The sequence below is a fragment of the Tamandua tetradactyla genome, chromosome 1 (genome assembly GCF_023851605.1).
Source record: "Tamandua tetradactyla isolate mTamTet1 chromosome 1, mTamTet1.pri, whole genome shotgun sequence".
In the NCBI taxonomy this organism is placed as follows: Eukaryota; Metazoa; Chordata; class Mammalia; order Pilosa; family Myrmecophagidae; genus Tamandua; species Tamandua tetradactyla.
Genome location: NC_135327.1, coordinates 116,669,517 through 116,687,267, shown reverse-complemented (window position 1 = coordinate 116,687,267; position 17,751 = coordinate 116,669,517). Strand labels below are relative to the sequence as shown.

Genomic DNA, 17,751 nt, shown 5'->3' with positions numbered 1-17,751 from the left:
TTCCTAAAATTACCAAAATCACACTCCTAATGCAAATATTTATGCCAATGCAACTTTTATCCTGATATGCTGTTCAATATAAAATAAAAGCTGAAAAATCCATGAATATGCCACAAACATCCAACTCACTTTTCCTATCTAGTCTTACTTTGAGCATCTGGAAAACTGACGAAATCTAGGATGCCTTCAGCCTCAAAAACTATGAAACTCATTTTAATTACTTTCAGAAACATTTATATTGGAGAGATAATAAACACATCTTCATTTTTAAAGATGATGAACTGGAGTTTATCATCTTTAAACTGGACAAAGTGGAGCCTTGTCCAACTGGATTAAGTGGAGTCTTGTCCAAGATCAGTCATAGAGATGAATGGGATTGAAATTCTCATCAGTCAATTCACAACCTGGTATATTCTGCCGCTATCATGAGCTGTTCCAAGAGCTGTCTCTTTCTCTCTCTTTTTTTTTTTTTATCTTTTGATCATTCCGTTCTACATATATAATCAGTAATTCACAATATCATCACATAGTTGCGAATTCATCATCATAATCATTTCTTGGAACATGTGCATCTATTCAGAAAAAGAAATAAAAAAAAACAGAAAAAAATTCATACGTACCATACCCCTCCCCCCTGCCCCTCACCGATCACCAGCATTTCACTCTAAATTTATTTTAACATTTGTTCCCCCTTTTATTCATCTTTATTCCACGTGTTTTACCTGTCTGTTGATAAGGTAGATAAAAGGAGCATCAGACACAAGGTTTTCACAATCATACAGTCACACTGTGAAAGCTATATCGTTATACAATCATCTTCAAGAAACCTGGCTACTGGAATACAGAAGAGCTGTCTCTTAAAGAGAGATACCAGTTAAATGTTTCATTTACTAAGAAAGTAAAATCACAGCCAAGATATTCTTTAAAGTGCTATCATCCTTAGCATTAATACTATTTAAAAAATATTATAACCCCACAAAACCAACCAAAAACAAACCACAGAACTCATATTCCTCAGGAGTGGGGAGCAGTTTCAGGTCTTATTCCTCTTTTTCTTGCTTAAAGTTCCCTTTACAAAGGATGATTAACGGTGAACTTTGTGCTACAACAAAAACATGGCAGTGATAACGAAAAGGTTGGCATTTGAAAACAATAAACATACAAGAAATTTACAAGGACAAACAAGATTATAATGTAGATGAGAAGATGTTAACAGAAAAAGAACAGGTTGCCTTGAGAAAGAAAAGAGTTACTGAAAAAAAAAGACTGCTGTGTAAATGATATTCATCTTTGATTTTATTTCAACTGGCTTATATGATGCTTACATGCCAATTCAAATACTGCATATGGATTTTAAATTCCTAATATTTATGGTGACCTTTTCTCTAAAAGCTCAACCTCAAAAGATGAAGCAGGAAGGAACACCCTGGTCAGACAAAGGTCTTGGTCAGCTTACATAAAGAAATACCACATCTGTCAGCACAGGACATTAAATGAAAGGATTAAATAGTATCCTTAAACTGCACTTTTAAAGAACATTTTATAGTTGGGGTCCAATCATAGAACTTGGAAGCCTCTTCCAAACATTATTTTAAAGTGTGATGCCAACTTTAACATTTTCTTATGGAAGAATAATCTGAAATAAGCTAACTTTACATTTAATGCACTGTCCAATGTGCTAGCCACTGGCCACATGCTAAGATGTGCTGAAAGTGTAAAGCACACACTGGCTTTCAAAGGCTTTGTACAAAAATAGAACGTAAAATGCTGTATTAATAACTCTGTATTTCATATTTGTTTGCATTTTCATGCTTATAAAAATTGCATATTCTTCTTTTCATGCTTGTGTATATATTTTAGAAAATACATTTGTATGTTTAAAAGTAGATTTACAGGGCCATGGTGGCTCAGCAGACAAAAATGCTCGCCTGCCATGCCAGAGGACCTGGGTTCGATTCCTGGTGTCTGCCCATGTGAAAAAAAAAAAAAAAAGGTAGAAATAGATTTACACATTTTAATTTATTTATATAAATAAACACATTATATATTTAATTATACATTTTATGTTGAAATAATATTTGGGATGTGTTGGGTTAAACAAAACATATTAACAAAATTAATTTCACCTGTCTCTCTTTAGTTTTTTTGGTACTCTGTCTAGTAGAAAATTTTAATTATATATGTAACTATCATTATATTTTTATTGGAGAATATTTGTCTGAGGCAATAGTAATCAGCAAAAGAACTAGAAATAAATTTCATAATTTTGGTTATCAATTTTCTGCACGAGCTACAAGATATCTTAAAACAACTCTTTTCCCTCAGAATCTCTAATAATTTTCAGTCAGAAATGTCATTACAAAAATAAAATCATATGCATATACATGTATATAGACTATTTTTAAAATGACCTACATAACGGTTGCCCTCTACATTTTCATAATAAGTTGTATTTTTAAAAGGTCTAAATCTACATGCAAAATATGCTATTTGTTTCAAATCAGGTTCATGGGAATGATAAATGAAGTGGACAGACTAGTATGAGATCATCAAAAATGAAAAGATAAGGAAAAATATACAAATAAAAACAAAAATAAAATGTCTACATTTATAAATACATTTTTATAAACATATTATGTACAATTCATATGCAAATACCTAGAAAAATATGAATGGTTAATAATATATAAATACAAATGTGAAGAAAGAATCAAAAAGTGTGAATGTAGAGACCGTAGCTTTATGAAATTGTACATAAGCATAATGACAACAATCAAAAAATAATTAGGGGGCACTGTTTACAAGATTCTCTCTCTTTAAGGTTGTTCAACGTCATAATTTAAAGCCTTTTAAAGAGTTGATCAAATAATTTCTTATGCCTTCAGAGGATCTTTCTTAGAGTTAAGAGACAATTTAGAGATTATTTAGTCTAAACTCTTGCTTTCATAAATCAGAGAACTGAGGTCCAGGGCTAATGAAATTTCCCTACGACACAGAGTAAACTCTCTTCACTAAAGTCTTAAATCACTGAAATACACAGACACCTGCATGTGGTTCATAAAATGTCTAGTTACTGTGCATAGTAAACAAACCACCACTGCTCCTTTTTTCTGGAAACGGCACGCATTCAAGGACTTTTCTTGGTTAAATTGCAGCAGCTAAATCATAATCGAGTTTGGGTTGGCTTAAGAGCAAGGCATGAATGCAGTCCAGACAGGAGAAGGAGAAGACAGAAAAAGACCTTAACGTAAAAGTCAGCGAAAAGAGAAACAAGCACAGAGAGAATTCTATCTTTTCATATTCCCTCCCTACCACCCCCACCGAGCCACCCTTGCCTACACTGGATCATCTCATTGGTGTTATCTAAGAGATAATAAAGGTTCCTTCTCCAAGTTCTTCTTGAATTCCCAAGGAATAAATTTGTGGGGTTAAATAGCAGCAAAATCCTGAATTAGTAAGGCACAAGACTGGATGATTTTATGGAGATCAGGAAAGACAGGGCCATGGGGCATATACCTGGGAGGGCAGGCTCAGGTAGAGTAACCAGGAAGTTACACAAAGGCAATGGGCTCTGCTCCAGGTCAGGAATGCATTAAAGAGAGAAGCAGGAAGCAGAAAGGAGGGAGCATTTTGGCACGCAATGCAAACTTTACATTCTTCTCAATGACGCCAATGCTGCCCGTAGCAATGGTGAGGAAAGAGAATCAAGTATAAGGTCACTCAACTTCTGGCTTCAGGGAACAGAAAAGAGGAGGATCTCATGGTTCTTGAAAATGGAGGTTGAAAACAAACTCCCCAGGCTGGTGATGGATCATCTCCCTCCACATGCACTGTGGGGGTGCCATACCCTTGGCATTGCACTGGGTATCTTCTTTCATTGCTTTCATTCCCTGGGCACTACCTGCCCACTTCTCTGGAACCATGCAGAACCAAGACTATAACCATTACCACTCCCTTTCTTTTCTCTGGAAGGGACCGACCCAGGTATACCTCTTCCTGCAACTCCGGTTGCACTCCCTGGCCCTCCCCACCTTCGTCCATCCATTATCCCTTTTAAGTTAATCAATATCTCTTGCTTTCTGCCCTCAATCTACACTCTTCAACCCCTTTCTCACTCTAGTTACCACTCTTTCTTCTTCTCTTCATAGTCTTTCTAAGCCCGTGTAATCAGGTTCATTTCTCCATCATACCAAAAAATCTCTTTTACTTATGAGCCCAACGCGAGTCCTTACCTCACTTGATCCTTTGATTATATCTCCTCCCCTTCTCAAGAAGCTACCCTTTCATGGGTACCCTCAGATTTCTGAGGAGAAAATCTCTATACCTTCAAATCCTTTCAATCTTCCTTATTAGCTCTTTTTCTCCTGTCCACATCTCAAACACCAGTGATCCATAAGGCTCTACAACCGTGGCTATTACACTGCACTTGTACTCTCTAGGTGATTTAATCACTCCCAAGGTTTCAACCACATGCCAGTGCCTTCCATAACTAAACAATGCAGAGATTCAGATGCACATTTCCATCTACCTCTAGTAATTTTCACAGGGATTTCTTATACACCCTTCAAATTCAACACATCTAAACCTGAACATTTCTCGCCCCAATTTCCACCCTCAAATCGTTCTTCCCCTGTGGTCCCTAAGTTGATTACCAGCACTAAATCCACCAAAGGGCCTAAGTGGGAAATGACTTCTCTCTTACCTTTTGCAGCCAGTTTCCAAGTTCTATCCGCACTCTCTCCTAAAAGGCTATTAAATAGATCTATCTTCACAGCCAGAATTTAGTCTAGGCCTCAAAAGATACTACTGCCCCTGTATCTGTCCACTCCTACCTTTTATACCACGGTCTGAACTACTACTAAAAAATGCAAATCTTATCACACCACTCTTCTACTTACAATGCTTTCATTGTTTTCTCTTGCCACTAGAGAAATTCCAAACTTCTTGGCAAAAAAATAAAAATAAAAATAAAAGCTTTTTCACTTTCAGGCTCCCTTTCCAAAAAATTTCTCTATAGCCTATACAGGAAATTACTTCTTCTAATCATATTCAGCAGGTCGAGCTTCCCTGAATATACTATACCACTTCAAGCCCTGAAGATTGCTTCCACTTGAAATGTTTTCCTGATCCTTGTCCAACCAGCCAACCTACACTATGCTTCAAGACTCCTCAAATGGTACCTCCTCAGTGAAGCCTTCCCCAATCCAATTCCTAGGAGACTGCCCCTCCCATGCTCCCCACTGAAGGATTAATTGCCCCATCCCGACGCAGCAGAACTCTCATCATCCTGGTACTCTGCTGCAACGATCTAACCATATCCGCATTTCCTGCACTAGACTGAGCCCCTTGAGGGCAGTGACCCCAATTGGTTCATCTTTGCCTCCTTAGCATGGAGCACAGCACCTGAAACACAGCCGACACATAGCTAATATATGCTAAACAAAGGTCAAGAATTATGTGCTTACATTTATGAAGCACTCTGCGGGTTGAAGTGCTTTCCACCATTATCTCATATTATCTCCACAACAACACTACGAAGCAACTCACCCCATTTTACAGGTGAGGAAAAAAGCTTAGAAAAGTGAAGTGACTTGCTCAAGTCAACAACTAGCAAAACCAGGTCTGTCTTTGACTCCTGAGCTCCTCTTTTTTAATCACTCTACTCTGCTCCTGGATGAAAGGAGGTTGAATAATGGTCTATATTTATATAAAAAACAGGGTAGTGTGACAGTGACACAGTAGCAGAATTCTCGCCTGCCATGCCAGAGACCCAGGTTCAATTTCTGATGCCTGCAATGCAAAAAAAAGAAAAAAAAAACAAAACCCTCTCCTAATCACAGGCTCAGGTGCTGATTTAGTTCCCAAATCATTACTGCCGTGGGGTTTGTGGACAAGAAACCTACAATTACTGATGGACACTTGGTGGCCATTGGGGTTCCTATCTATGGGGAGAGGGCTGCCATTTATCAAAACTCTGCAGTCTTTGGTTTAAGATTGTCTTATCCCAAGAAACATGCAGAGAAGGATGGATTTCTCCTAAGTACTATTAGGTTTCGACATCTGTGATCATGCCCTATTCTGGGAACAGACAAGTGGAAATGATCATGATTGTAAGCAATGGGATGGATTTTAATACGTGCTCTCAAAAAGAAGTTGCAATACTTTATAGTCACTTCTTGTACAAATACCTTTACCAGAGGTAAGAGGACCTTTATACTCTCAAATCTAGACTCTTCAGGTTAACAACATACCATTATTGATATGTTCAGGGCTCATCACTAAACACATCCACATACACCCTGGATTCTAAATTTCACCCTTGCAATTTTCTCTTCTACTGACATTTTCTACTAATACCTTCAAGGACCTCCACATCTATCTGGCTCATAACTGAAATCAGTCCTGTGCTTACAATGATTGTTGCATCTTATCCTCCAGCTTCACAGTGATCAAACCTGCCCTGGACCACTCAGCTAATGAGGGGCAAAATCACTTAATATTTGTTCCATGCTGTTCTTAGTAGCTCCCTCTATCTAAAATCAACCCCCTTCCTATAGTATATGAGTAGGATGATCACATATCTGTTTTCTCAGGACAGTACCAGTTTACACTTTATGTTCTAGCTCTCCACATGACTTAGAAGACATATAAGGCACATGTGAACTGATTATGGACTCCTCTGCCTCATCAGCCACATCTCTGGAGGTTCTCACACATGCACATCAGGCTCCATGCTGTAGGACAATTTGCAGTATTTTGTCTCTGTATTCTCCCTCTTACCTCTGACTTTTGTACACATGGTCCCTTCTGCTGGGAATTCTCTCCCTTCTCCCAATACTTTTTTTTTTTAACCCGTCTAATTCCTACCAGTACTTCAAAAATCAATTTAGGGGGACTTCCTGGAAGATGGCGGCTTAGTAAGACGCGCGGATCTTAGTTTCTTCTCCAGGACACCTACTAGGGGAGTAGAAACGATACAGAAAGCGCCCAAAGCCACAACAGAGATAAAAAAGACAGCGTACCCCATCCTGGAACGGCTGGCTGGCTGAGAGAAGCAGCTCGGGTGAGATCGCCGAGGCGCGCGGGCCTTACCGGGCGGGGTGGCAAGCGGCCGGAGTTACTCCCTTCCCCCTTCCCGGGCCGGCTGGGAGAATTGGAGAGGCGGTCCCCTGAAACAAAGACGGCTGGCGCCCACACCACGCGCAGCCCCCGAACCAACTGAGAGAATTGGATCAGAAACCCCCAGGCCGCGGAGAACGGTGACGGGTGGGGGAGGCCCCTTCCAAACCCGTGACTCCTGGGGAACGTGCACTCTCTCGGGTGGGCCGCTGCCGCTGGCGCCCTCCCGCCACGCTTGTTGCCCAGGGCCGACTAGGAAATTCGGACGGGCTCTTTCCCTGGCTGCGGCGACCAGCAACCCTCCCTGCGTTTGGACCGAGGGCCGGCTCAAGCCGCTTCGGCTAGTGAACCCCCAGGACAGCGAGAGTTTTCCAAAGTTTAAGGTCCCACAGCACCTTTTACTGGTGGGACCCGCAGACAAACGTGTGCCACGAGCGCCACCTACTGGGCAGGATAAGAAAAACAGAACCCAGAGATTTCACAGAAAAATATTACAACCTTGCTGGGTCCAACACCAAGAGAAATCTGAATAAATGCCCAGACGCCAGCAGCAGAAGATAACTGTCCACGCTCAAAAGATTGAGAATATGGCTCAGTCAAAGGAATAAACCAATAGCTCAAATGAGACACAAGAGCTGAGACAACTAATGCTGAATATACGAACAGAAATGGAAAACCTCTTCAAAAATGAAATCGATAAATTGAGGGAGGACATGAAGAGGACATGGGCTGAACATAAAGAAGAAATAGAAAAACTGAAAAAACAAATCGCAGAACTTATGGAAGTGAAGGATAAAGTAGCAAACATAGAAAAAATAATGGATAGCTACAATGATAGATTTAAAGAGACAGAAGATAGAATTAGTGATTTGGAGGATGGAACATCTGAATTCCAAAAAGAAACAGAAACTATCGGGAAAAGAATGGAAAAATTTGAACAGGGTATCAGGGAACTCAAGGACAATATGAACCTCACAAATATACGTGTTGTGGGTGTCCCAGAAGGAGAAGAGAAGGGAAAAGGAGGAGAAAAACTAATGGAAGAAATTTTCACTGAAAATTTCCCAACTCTTATGAAAGACCTAAAATTACAGATCCAAGAAGTGCAGCGCACCCCAAAGAGATTAGACCCAAATAGGCGTTCTCCAAGACACTTACTAGTTAGAATGTCAGAGGTCAAAGAGAAAGAGAAGATCTTGAAAGCAGCAAGAGAGAAGCAATCCATTACATACAAGGGAAACCCAATAAGACTTTGTGTAGATTTCTCAGCAGAAACCATGGAAGCTAGAAGACAGTGGGATGATATATTTAGAATGCTGAAAGAGAAAAACTGCCAACCAAGACTCCTATATCCAGCAAAATTATCCTTCAAAAATGAGGGAGAAATTAAAACATTCTCAGACAAAAAGTCACTGAGAGAATTTGTGACCAAGAGACCAGCTCTGCAAGAAATACTAAAGGGAGCACTAGAGTCAGATACAAAAAGACAGAAGAGAGAGATATGGAAAAGAGTGTAGAAAGAAGGAAAATCAGATATGATATATATAATACAAAAGGCAAAATGTTAGAGGAAAATATTATCCAAACAGTAATAACACTAAATGTCAATGGACTGAATTCCCCAATCAAAAGACATAGATTGGCAGAATGGATTAAAAAACAGGATCCTTCTATATGCTGTCTACAGGAAACACATCTTAGACCCAAAGATAAACATAGGTTGAAAGTGAAAGGTTGGGAAAAGATATTTCATGCAAATAACAACCAGAAAAGAGCAGGAGTGGCTATACTAATAGCCAACAAATTAGACTTCAAATGTAAAGCAGTTAAAAGAGACAAAGAAGGACACTATATACTAATAAAAGGAACAATTAAACAAGAAGACATAACAATCATAAATATTTACGCACCGAATCAGAATGCCCCAAAATACGTGAGGAATATACTGCAAACACTGAAAAGGGAAATAGACTCATATACCATAATAGTTGGAGACTTCAACTCACCACTCTCATCAAGGGACAGAACATCTAGACAGAGGATCAACAAAGAAATAGAGAATCTGAATATTACTATAAATGAACTAGACTTAATAGACATTTATAGGACATTACATCCCACAACAGCAGGATACACCTTTTTCTCAAGTGCTCATGGATCATTCTCAAAGATAGACCATATGCTGGGTCACAAAGCAAGTCTTAACAAATTTAAAAAGATTGAAATCTTACACAACACTTTCTCGGACCATAAAGGAATGATGTTGGAAATCAATAATAGGCAGAGTGCCAGAAAATTCACAAATACGTGGAGGCTCAACAACACACTCCTAAACAACGACTGGGTCAAAGAAGAAATTGCAAGAGAAATTAGCAAATACCTCGAGGCGAATGAAAATGAAAACACAACATATCAAAACTTATGGGACGCAGCAAAGGCAGTGCTAAGAGGGAAATTTATTGCTCTAAATGCCTATATCAGAAAAGAAGAAAAGGCAAAAATTCAGGAATTAACTGTCCATTTGGAAGAACTGGAGAAAGAACAGCAAGCTAACCCCAAAGCAAGCAAAAGGAAAGAAATAACAAAGATTAGAGCACAAATAAATGAAATTGAAAACATGAAAACAATAGAGAAAATCAATAAGGCCAGAAGTTGGTTCTATGAGAAAATCAATAAGATTGATGGGCCCTTAGCAAGATTGACAAAAAGAAGAAGAGAGAGGATGCAAATAAATAAGATCAGAAATGGAAGAGGAGACATAACTACTGACCTCACAGAAATAAAGGAGGTAATAACAGGATACTATGAACAACTTTACGCTAATAAATACAACAATTTAGAGGAAATGGACGGGTTCCTGGAAAGACATGAACAACCAACTTTGACTCAAGAAGACATAGATGACCTCAACAAACCAATCACAAGTAAAGAAATTGAATTAGTCATTCAAAAGCTTCCTAAAAAGAAAAGTCCAGGACCAGATGGCTTCACATGTGAATTCTACCAAACGTTCCAGAAAGAATTAGTACCAATTCTCTTCAAACTCTTCAAAAAAATCGAAGTGGAGGGAAAACTACCTAATTCATTCTATGAAGCCAACATCACCCTCATACCAAAACCAGGCAAAGATATTACAAAAAAAGAAAACTACAGACCAATCTCTCTAATGAATACAGATGCAAAAATCCTCAATAAAATTCTAGCAAATCGTATCCAACAACACATTAAAAGAATTATACATCATGACCAAGTAGGATTCATCCCAGGTATGCAAGGATGGTTCAACATAAGAAAATCAATTAATGTAATACACCATATCAACAAATCAAAGCAGAAAAATCACATGATCATCTCAATTGATGCAGAGAAGGCATTCGACAAGATTCAACATCCTTTCCTGTTGAAAACACTTCAAAAGATAGGAATACAAGGGAACTTCCTTAAAATGATAGAGGGAATATATGAAAAACCCACAGCTAATATCATCCTCAATGGGGAAAAATTGAAAACTTTCCCCCTAAGATCAGGAACAAGACAAGGATGTCCACTATCACCACTATTATTTAACATTGTGTTGGAGGTTCTAGCCAGAGCAATTAGACAAGAAAAAGAAATACAAGGCATCAAAATTGGAAAGGAAGAAGTAAAACTATCACTGTTTGCAGACGATATGATACTATACGTCGAAAACCCGGAAAAATCCACAACAAAACTACTAGAGCTAATAAATGAGTACAGCAAAGTAGCAGGTTACAAGATCAACATTCAAAAATCTGTAGCATTTCTATACACTAGTAAGGAACAAGCTGAGGGGGAAATCAAGAAACGAATCCCATTTACAATTGCAACTAAAAGAATAAAATACCTAGGAATAAATTTAACTAAAGAGACAAAAAACCTATATAAAGAAAACTACAAAAAACTGCTAAAAGAAATCACAGAAGACCTAAATAGATGGAAGGGCATACCGTGTTCATGGATTGGAAGACTAAATATAGTTAAGATGTCAATCCTACCTAAATTGATTTACAGATTCAATGCAATACCAATCAAAATCCCAACAACTTATTTTTCAGAAATAGAAAAACCAATAAGCAAATTTATCTGGAAGGGCAGGGTGCCCCGAATTGCTAAAAACATCTTGAAGAAAAAAAACGAAGCTGGAGGTCTAACGATGCCTGACTTTAAGGCATATTATGAAGCCACAGTGGTCAAAACAGCATGGTATTGGCATAAAGATAGATATATCGACCAATGGAATCGAATAGAGTGCTCAGATATAGACCCTCTCATCTATGGACATTTGATCTTTGATAAGGCAGTCAAGCCAACTCACCTGGGACAGAGCAGTCTCTTCAATAAATGGTGCCTAGAGAACTGGATATCCATATGCAAAAGAATGAAAGAAGACCCATCTCTCACACCCTATACAAAAGTTAACTCAAAATGGATCAAAGATCTAAACATTAGGTCTAAGACCATAAAACAGTTAGAGGAAAATGTAGGGAGATATCTTATGGATCTTACAACTGGAGGCGGTTTTATGGACCTTAAACCTAAAGCAAGAGCACTGAAGAAGGAAATAAATAAATGGGAACTCCTCAAAATTAAACACTTTTGTGCATCAAAGAACTTCATCAAGAAAGTAGAAAGACAGCCTTCACAATGGGAGACAATATTTGGAAATGATATATCAGATAAAGGTCTAGTATCCAGAATTTATAAAGAGATTGTTCATCTCAACAACAAAAAGACAGCCAACCCAATTACAAAATGGGAAAAAGACTTGAACAGACACCTCTCAGAAGAGGAAATACGGATGGCCAAGAGGCACATGAAGAGATGCTCAATGTCCCTGGCCATTAGAGAAATGCAAATCAAAACCACAATGAGATATCATCTCACACCCACCAGAATGGCCATTATCAACAAAACAGAAAATGACAAGTGCTGGAGAGGATGCGGAGAAAGAGGCACACTTATCCACTGTTGGTGGGAATGTCAAAGGGTGCAACCACTGTGGAAGGCAGTTTGGCGGTTCCTCAAAAAGCTGAATATAGAATTGCCATACGACCCAGCAATACCATTGCTAGGTATCTACTCAAAGGACTTAAGGGCAAAGACACAAACGGACATTTGCACACCAATGTTTATAGCAGCGTTATTTACAATTGCAAAGAGATGGAAACAGCCAAAATCTCCATCAACAGAAGAGTGGCTAAACAAACTGTGGTATATACATACGATGGAATATTATGCAGCTTTAAGACAAGATAAACTTATGAACCATGTAATAACATGGATGGACCTAGAGAATATTATGCTGAGTGAATCCAGCCAAAAACTAAAGGACAAATACTGTATGGTCCCACTGATGTGAACGGACATTCGAGAATAAACTTGAAATATGTCATTGGTAACAGAGTTCAGCAGGAGTTAGAAACAGGGTAAGACAATGGGTAATTGAAGCTGAAGGGATACAGACTGTGCAACAGGACTAGATACAAAAACTCAAAAATGGACAGCACAATAATACCTAATTGTAAAGTAATCATGTTAAAACACTGAATGACGCTGCATCTGAGCTATAGGTTTTTGTTTTGTTTTGTGTTGTTTTGTTTTGATTTTACTATTATTACTTTTATTTTTTTCTCTATATTAACATTCTATATCTTTTTCGGTTATGTTGCTAGTTCTTCTAAACCAATGCAAATGTACTAAGAAATGATGATCATGCAGCTATGTGATGATGTTAAGAATTAATGATTGCATGTGTAGAATGGTATGATCTGTAAATGTTGGGTTAATTTCTTTTTTTCTGTTAATTAAAAAAAAAAAAAAGAGAGAAGGGATAATTGGAGATGAAGGGATACAGACTGTACAACGGGACTGGATATAAAAACTCAGAAATGGACAGCACAATACTACCCAATTGTAATGCAATTATGTTAAAACACTGAATGAAGCTGCATGTGAGGTATAGGTTTTTTGTTTTTGTTTTTTTTGTTTTTTTTTCTTTCTATTATTGTTTTAATTCTTATTCTGTTGTCTTTTTATTTCTTTTTCTAAATCGATGCAAATGTACTAAGAAATGATGAATATGCAACTATGTGATGTTATTAAGAATTACTGATTGTACAGGTAGATTGGAATGATTTCTAATTGTTTTGTTAATTCTTTTTTTAATTAATAAAAAAAAAATAGATTCTTAAAAAAAAAAAAAAAAAAAAAAATCAATTTAGGTGTCACCTCCGGTATAAGCCTGCTCAGGTTTTCACCCTGTCTCCTGGCTGCGTGGGTGCTTCTGCCCTGGCCTTCACTACCCCATGTCTCCTTCTCCTCCCCATTTTTGCTGAAGTATAATTATCAGCTAACCAGTTTAGCTCCCTTACTAGACTGCAGGCTCCTAAAGGGCATGGTAAGATCTGGATCTTATCAAGGGATTCCAGTGCTCAATGCAAGTACATGGCATATGGTATATATTCAATAAATGCTTGTGGATAAATGACCCCAATTCTCTGATTAGGAGTGAGGGCATCTGACTTAGCAGGAAAGACTGATGGATACCATAAGCAATGTAGCATGGCATCTTCCCTAGGCTTTTTTGAACTTATTCTCTCTCACTAGTTTAAAATGTGACAAAGAACTCCTGTTTAGAACCACCACTTTTCAGATACTGAGATGTAATGCTTCACACTATATCTTCTCCTCACTGCCAAGTAGACATTCCTATTTTATGGATGGCAAACCGAGGCTCAGTAGGCCAAGCAATTGGCCTACAATCACATAGAAAGTATGCTTCATTTAAAACGTACATATAAAATGTACTTTTATGTATAGTCATCCTTGTCCTGGACTGATTCATTAGTATTGTGAAAAAAGTCTTACACATTTTTAAAAAAGGTCTTAGCTTGGGTGCTAGAGTTGTGAAAATATGGTCAACTAGAATTTCAAAGGCTTCAAATTGGTTCTGCCATAGGCATTATTAAGGGCAAATAATGCCTGGAGTCTTCATTTTCTTATGAGATAGATGGGGATTATAATACTGCCTAACCTTGAAAGGAGATAGAATATCAAATAAGATCATGTTTGCCAGAGAGCTTTGTTAAGGAAGGCAGAAGAGTCCTGTTTTAGAGCAGGGTATTAGAAAATGTTTGGTGCAGCTTTTCTCACACAGTGAGTGCTGGAAGGACCCTGAGCATCAGAGCACCCCGAGGCGTTGTGGCAGTCAGGCTGGGAATCTACATTTAGCAAGCACCCATGTGATTCTTTTGGACACTAAAGTGTGAGAAACAACAGGTTAGAACTATGCTTCTCAAATTTTAAAGTATATCTGAATCACCTGGGGATTTGTTAAAATACAGATTTGAATTCAACAGGCCTGAGTTTGGGGTCTGAGATTCTGCATTTCTAACAACTTTTGTGTCTGAGATTCATGATCTGTAACTTTGTAAATATTACCAGGGCCTGGAAAATATGTCACCAGCTGCTTAGGAATGATATTGAAATTAGGAAGAAAGGAGAACAAGGTCTTGGCCATTAAAGTGCTTAACGATTAAAATGCCCAGGGGAAACCACTTCTGCTGGTCCATGGACCACATTGAGTGGCAGGGGCTTGGAGTATCAATCCCCACTGGAACAAATTAGCTTTCAACTGCATCCCCCCAATTTAAGGGAATATTTTTTCAAAGGCCCAGGCTCTCAGTATTCATACAAAATTTTTCAATTCCTCAAAACCAAATTGGACTAGATCCCTATCACAGGTAAACCAGTAGTATTCTTTTCAGAAATAGATAGCTCACATGTTTAGCATGTGAAAGAATAATTACAGCTAATACTGGAGTCTTATTCACTATGCCAAGCATTTTACATGTATGATCTCTAATCTCCACCGTAACCACCCAGGTGGATTCTGTGTTATAGATAAGGAAATGACAACTTACAGAGCTTCAGGAACTTGCTTAAGGACACATGGCTGGCTAAGGGTTGGAGCTGGGCTTCAACCTTCCTTGTCCAATCCTTGTCCACCCCAAAGCACTTCCTTCACAGTGCTAGATCTGATTGTGTCACAGAACACAACAGTTTGTGAGTCAAGAAACAACTGAAAACAAAAACAAAAAAACGGTTTCTCCTCTATCATTTTTTGAGTTTAACATTCTGTTGAGGCAGATTCTGGATTGACCATGGATAAGTTAATTAATTAGTGATCTATGCTGCTTTATGGACAAAAATATCTGATGATGCCCATGGAATAAAAAGGACTATTTACCAGCATTCTAACCATTAAACCTTGCCACAACCCTCAGACTTTTAGCTGTTGGGCTCAACCAACACACAAGACAACTTCTTCATGATCCTTGCAGCTTATCAACTTCCTCATCCCCTATGTAAGATGTTTCTGTAACTTTAAAGTTTACACCAACACAAGTTTACCCTCATATACCATTTCACAGTTGCCACACTTCCCTAACTCTGATATAACTGCCTGCACCTGAGAAAAAAGGACTGTTTAGTCAAATATCTGGAAAACGCAGCTATTTATAAGGTTTTAACTAAATATTCTGTACTTCTCAAAAAATTGATATGAAGAGAAAAGCACAGCAATGAAGATTCTGAGCAAAGTCAGAAAGACACCCAAGTGTACCAAGTGAAGGTAAAAGAGCTATAAAATAAAATTGTCCAGGCAACTATGATTGAGTGTCTTTCGCATTCAATGATCCATTGGTAGAGTATGCAGGGCCTGTTTTCTAAGCTCGGGTCTCTCCACCATTACATGTAGCACTATACAGCTTAATTGTTATGTTTTCTAAAGATTCATCTTTATTAACAGTAAAGTAATATAGTAAAGAACAGTAATACGAAAAGGTACACTTAGAAAGCCACATCTCCTGCAATTAAAAAAAATTGCCTAATGCTATCTAAAACCAAATCTATGAATGATTATAAACTGATCTTGCTCCCATATTATGTTCTCTACATGATGTTGTCTCAAAAATAATGAAAGCTAAAAAGAAAATTGTTGGTCTGAAAATCCATGTAAAAGTACTTTTTTAGAACGCAGGTGTATGTGTTTTAAATAGACTCTGAAGCACTAATTTCAAACTAATAGGCATTTCTTTTTTCACTACCCAACCCCCTTATTTCCCCACTGTGCCCTAGGAACAGTTCAGATCTCAGATCTGTGAATCCAGAGGTTCACAGAAGACCAATTTTATATTTCCTGAAGAGATTTTATCAAAATGTTTGAACAGGAACAGGTTTGCAATGAGTCATAATTTACAGGATTCTAATGGCCAAGGCCTTGTGCTCCTTTCTTCCTACATTCAATATCATCCCCAAGCAGCTGGTGACATATTTTCCAGGCCCTGATAATACTGACAAAGTTACCAGATCATGGGTCTCAGGCACAAAGGTTGCCACCCAGGTTCACTGGCAAAACCCTTTGTCTTTCTGATTTTTTATGCTATCTGCCAGAGGAGATCCCCACTCTCAGTCTAAACTGCGATTCTCTCCAACCAAGCAGTTAACACCTTTCTGTAGCCTACGGGCACCTGTACTTTTAGGGCTCCAAACAGAAGCTGTAGGACTTTGGGTCACTCCAAGTAAAAACAGATAGTGGGAAAGGTTAATGGGTGGTGTGTGCGTGTGTGTGTGTGTGTGTGTGTGTGTGTGTGTGTGTGTGTGTGGTGGGGACACTTTAGGCAAAGGCAGACACAATAACAGGATACGTTCGTTTCTAGAGGAAACAGCAGCTGCAATAGCCCGATCGCAGGAAAGGCGGAGTCACCAGCACCCAAAGGAAACGGGCGCGCCAGGGACCTGGCCTGTTTGGGGACTCTTATCTCTGTCCGGGTCCGATGCTGGCGAGCACCTCTCCTGCGGGGGCCTAAGGTGAGGCCTCCTTGCAACAGCGGTTATAAACAGGTACCCATCCGCCCGCTGCCACCCTCGCCGAAGATGGGCAGAGAGGTGAAAATAAATGTAAACACAGGCACCGGGGCAGGTGAACTTGTCAACAAGTCAACCCTGGACGCAAGTCCCCACCTAGACGCGACCTCGGGTTCTTGGAGCCCGAACCGTTGGGAAGGCAAGGGACGGCAAGGCACGGCTCAGCGAGGGGTGGATGCTCCCTGCACACGGGTCAGAGACGAGGCCGGCGCCCGGAACCCTTCTCCCCAGCTCCCCCGGGGCTGACGCACGCTCTCATGGCGTGCGCATCCTCCAGACCTTCCCAGGCCCGAGAGAGGCGGCGGGGGAGGGGAAGGGGCTGATGGATTCCCGCACCCGGCTCCAAGGCAGGAGGCGGCGGCGACCCGCCTGTCACCCGCCGCGCGCGGAGGGCAGGGGAGACAGCTCGGGGCTGGCACTCCCGACCCCCCGACTGCCGGGCGCCTCCCGCTGCAGCCCTCCCGGCGCGTCCCCGCCCCGGCCCCGGCCCCGGAGGGCAGGTACCTCGGAGCCCCGGCTCCTAGGAGCCTCCCTGCCGCTGTCAGAGCGTCCCTCCAGGTCTCTCATCCGACGTCAGCGTCAGCACCAGGCGAGGAAAGGGGGCGGAGGGAGCTCAAGAACCGGCTCTTCCTGCGGCGGTCGCCGCCAGCCGGAATAACAGCCCGCGGAGCCCCAGCGCGCCGC

The 17,751-nt window shown here is 39.8% G+C and overlaps 1 protein-coding gene across 10 annotated transcripts in view; it reads right to left on the bottom strand.

Annotated features, from left to right (window-relative positions):
* The window catches only part of ICA1 (islet cell autoantigen 1), a 154,742-nt gene that overhangs the window by 136,643 nt on the left and 348 nt on the right, over positions 1 to 17,751 (bottom strand). For 3 of the 10 annotated variants that reach the window (XM_077122824.1, XM_077122857.1, XM_077122841.1), the window contains exon 1: positions 17,572 to 17,737. The exons of 2 other annotated variants lie outside the window; for them this stretch is intronic. The gene's annotated coding sequence lies outside the window, so the exon portion shown is untranslated. Of the gene's footprint in view, positions 1 to 17,571; positions 17,738 to 17,751 lie in introns of those variants that run through there. 5 more of the 10 variants (XM_077122868.1, XM_077122890.1, XM_077122874.1 and 2 more) reach the window with 2 other exon arrangements.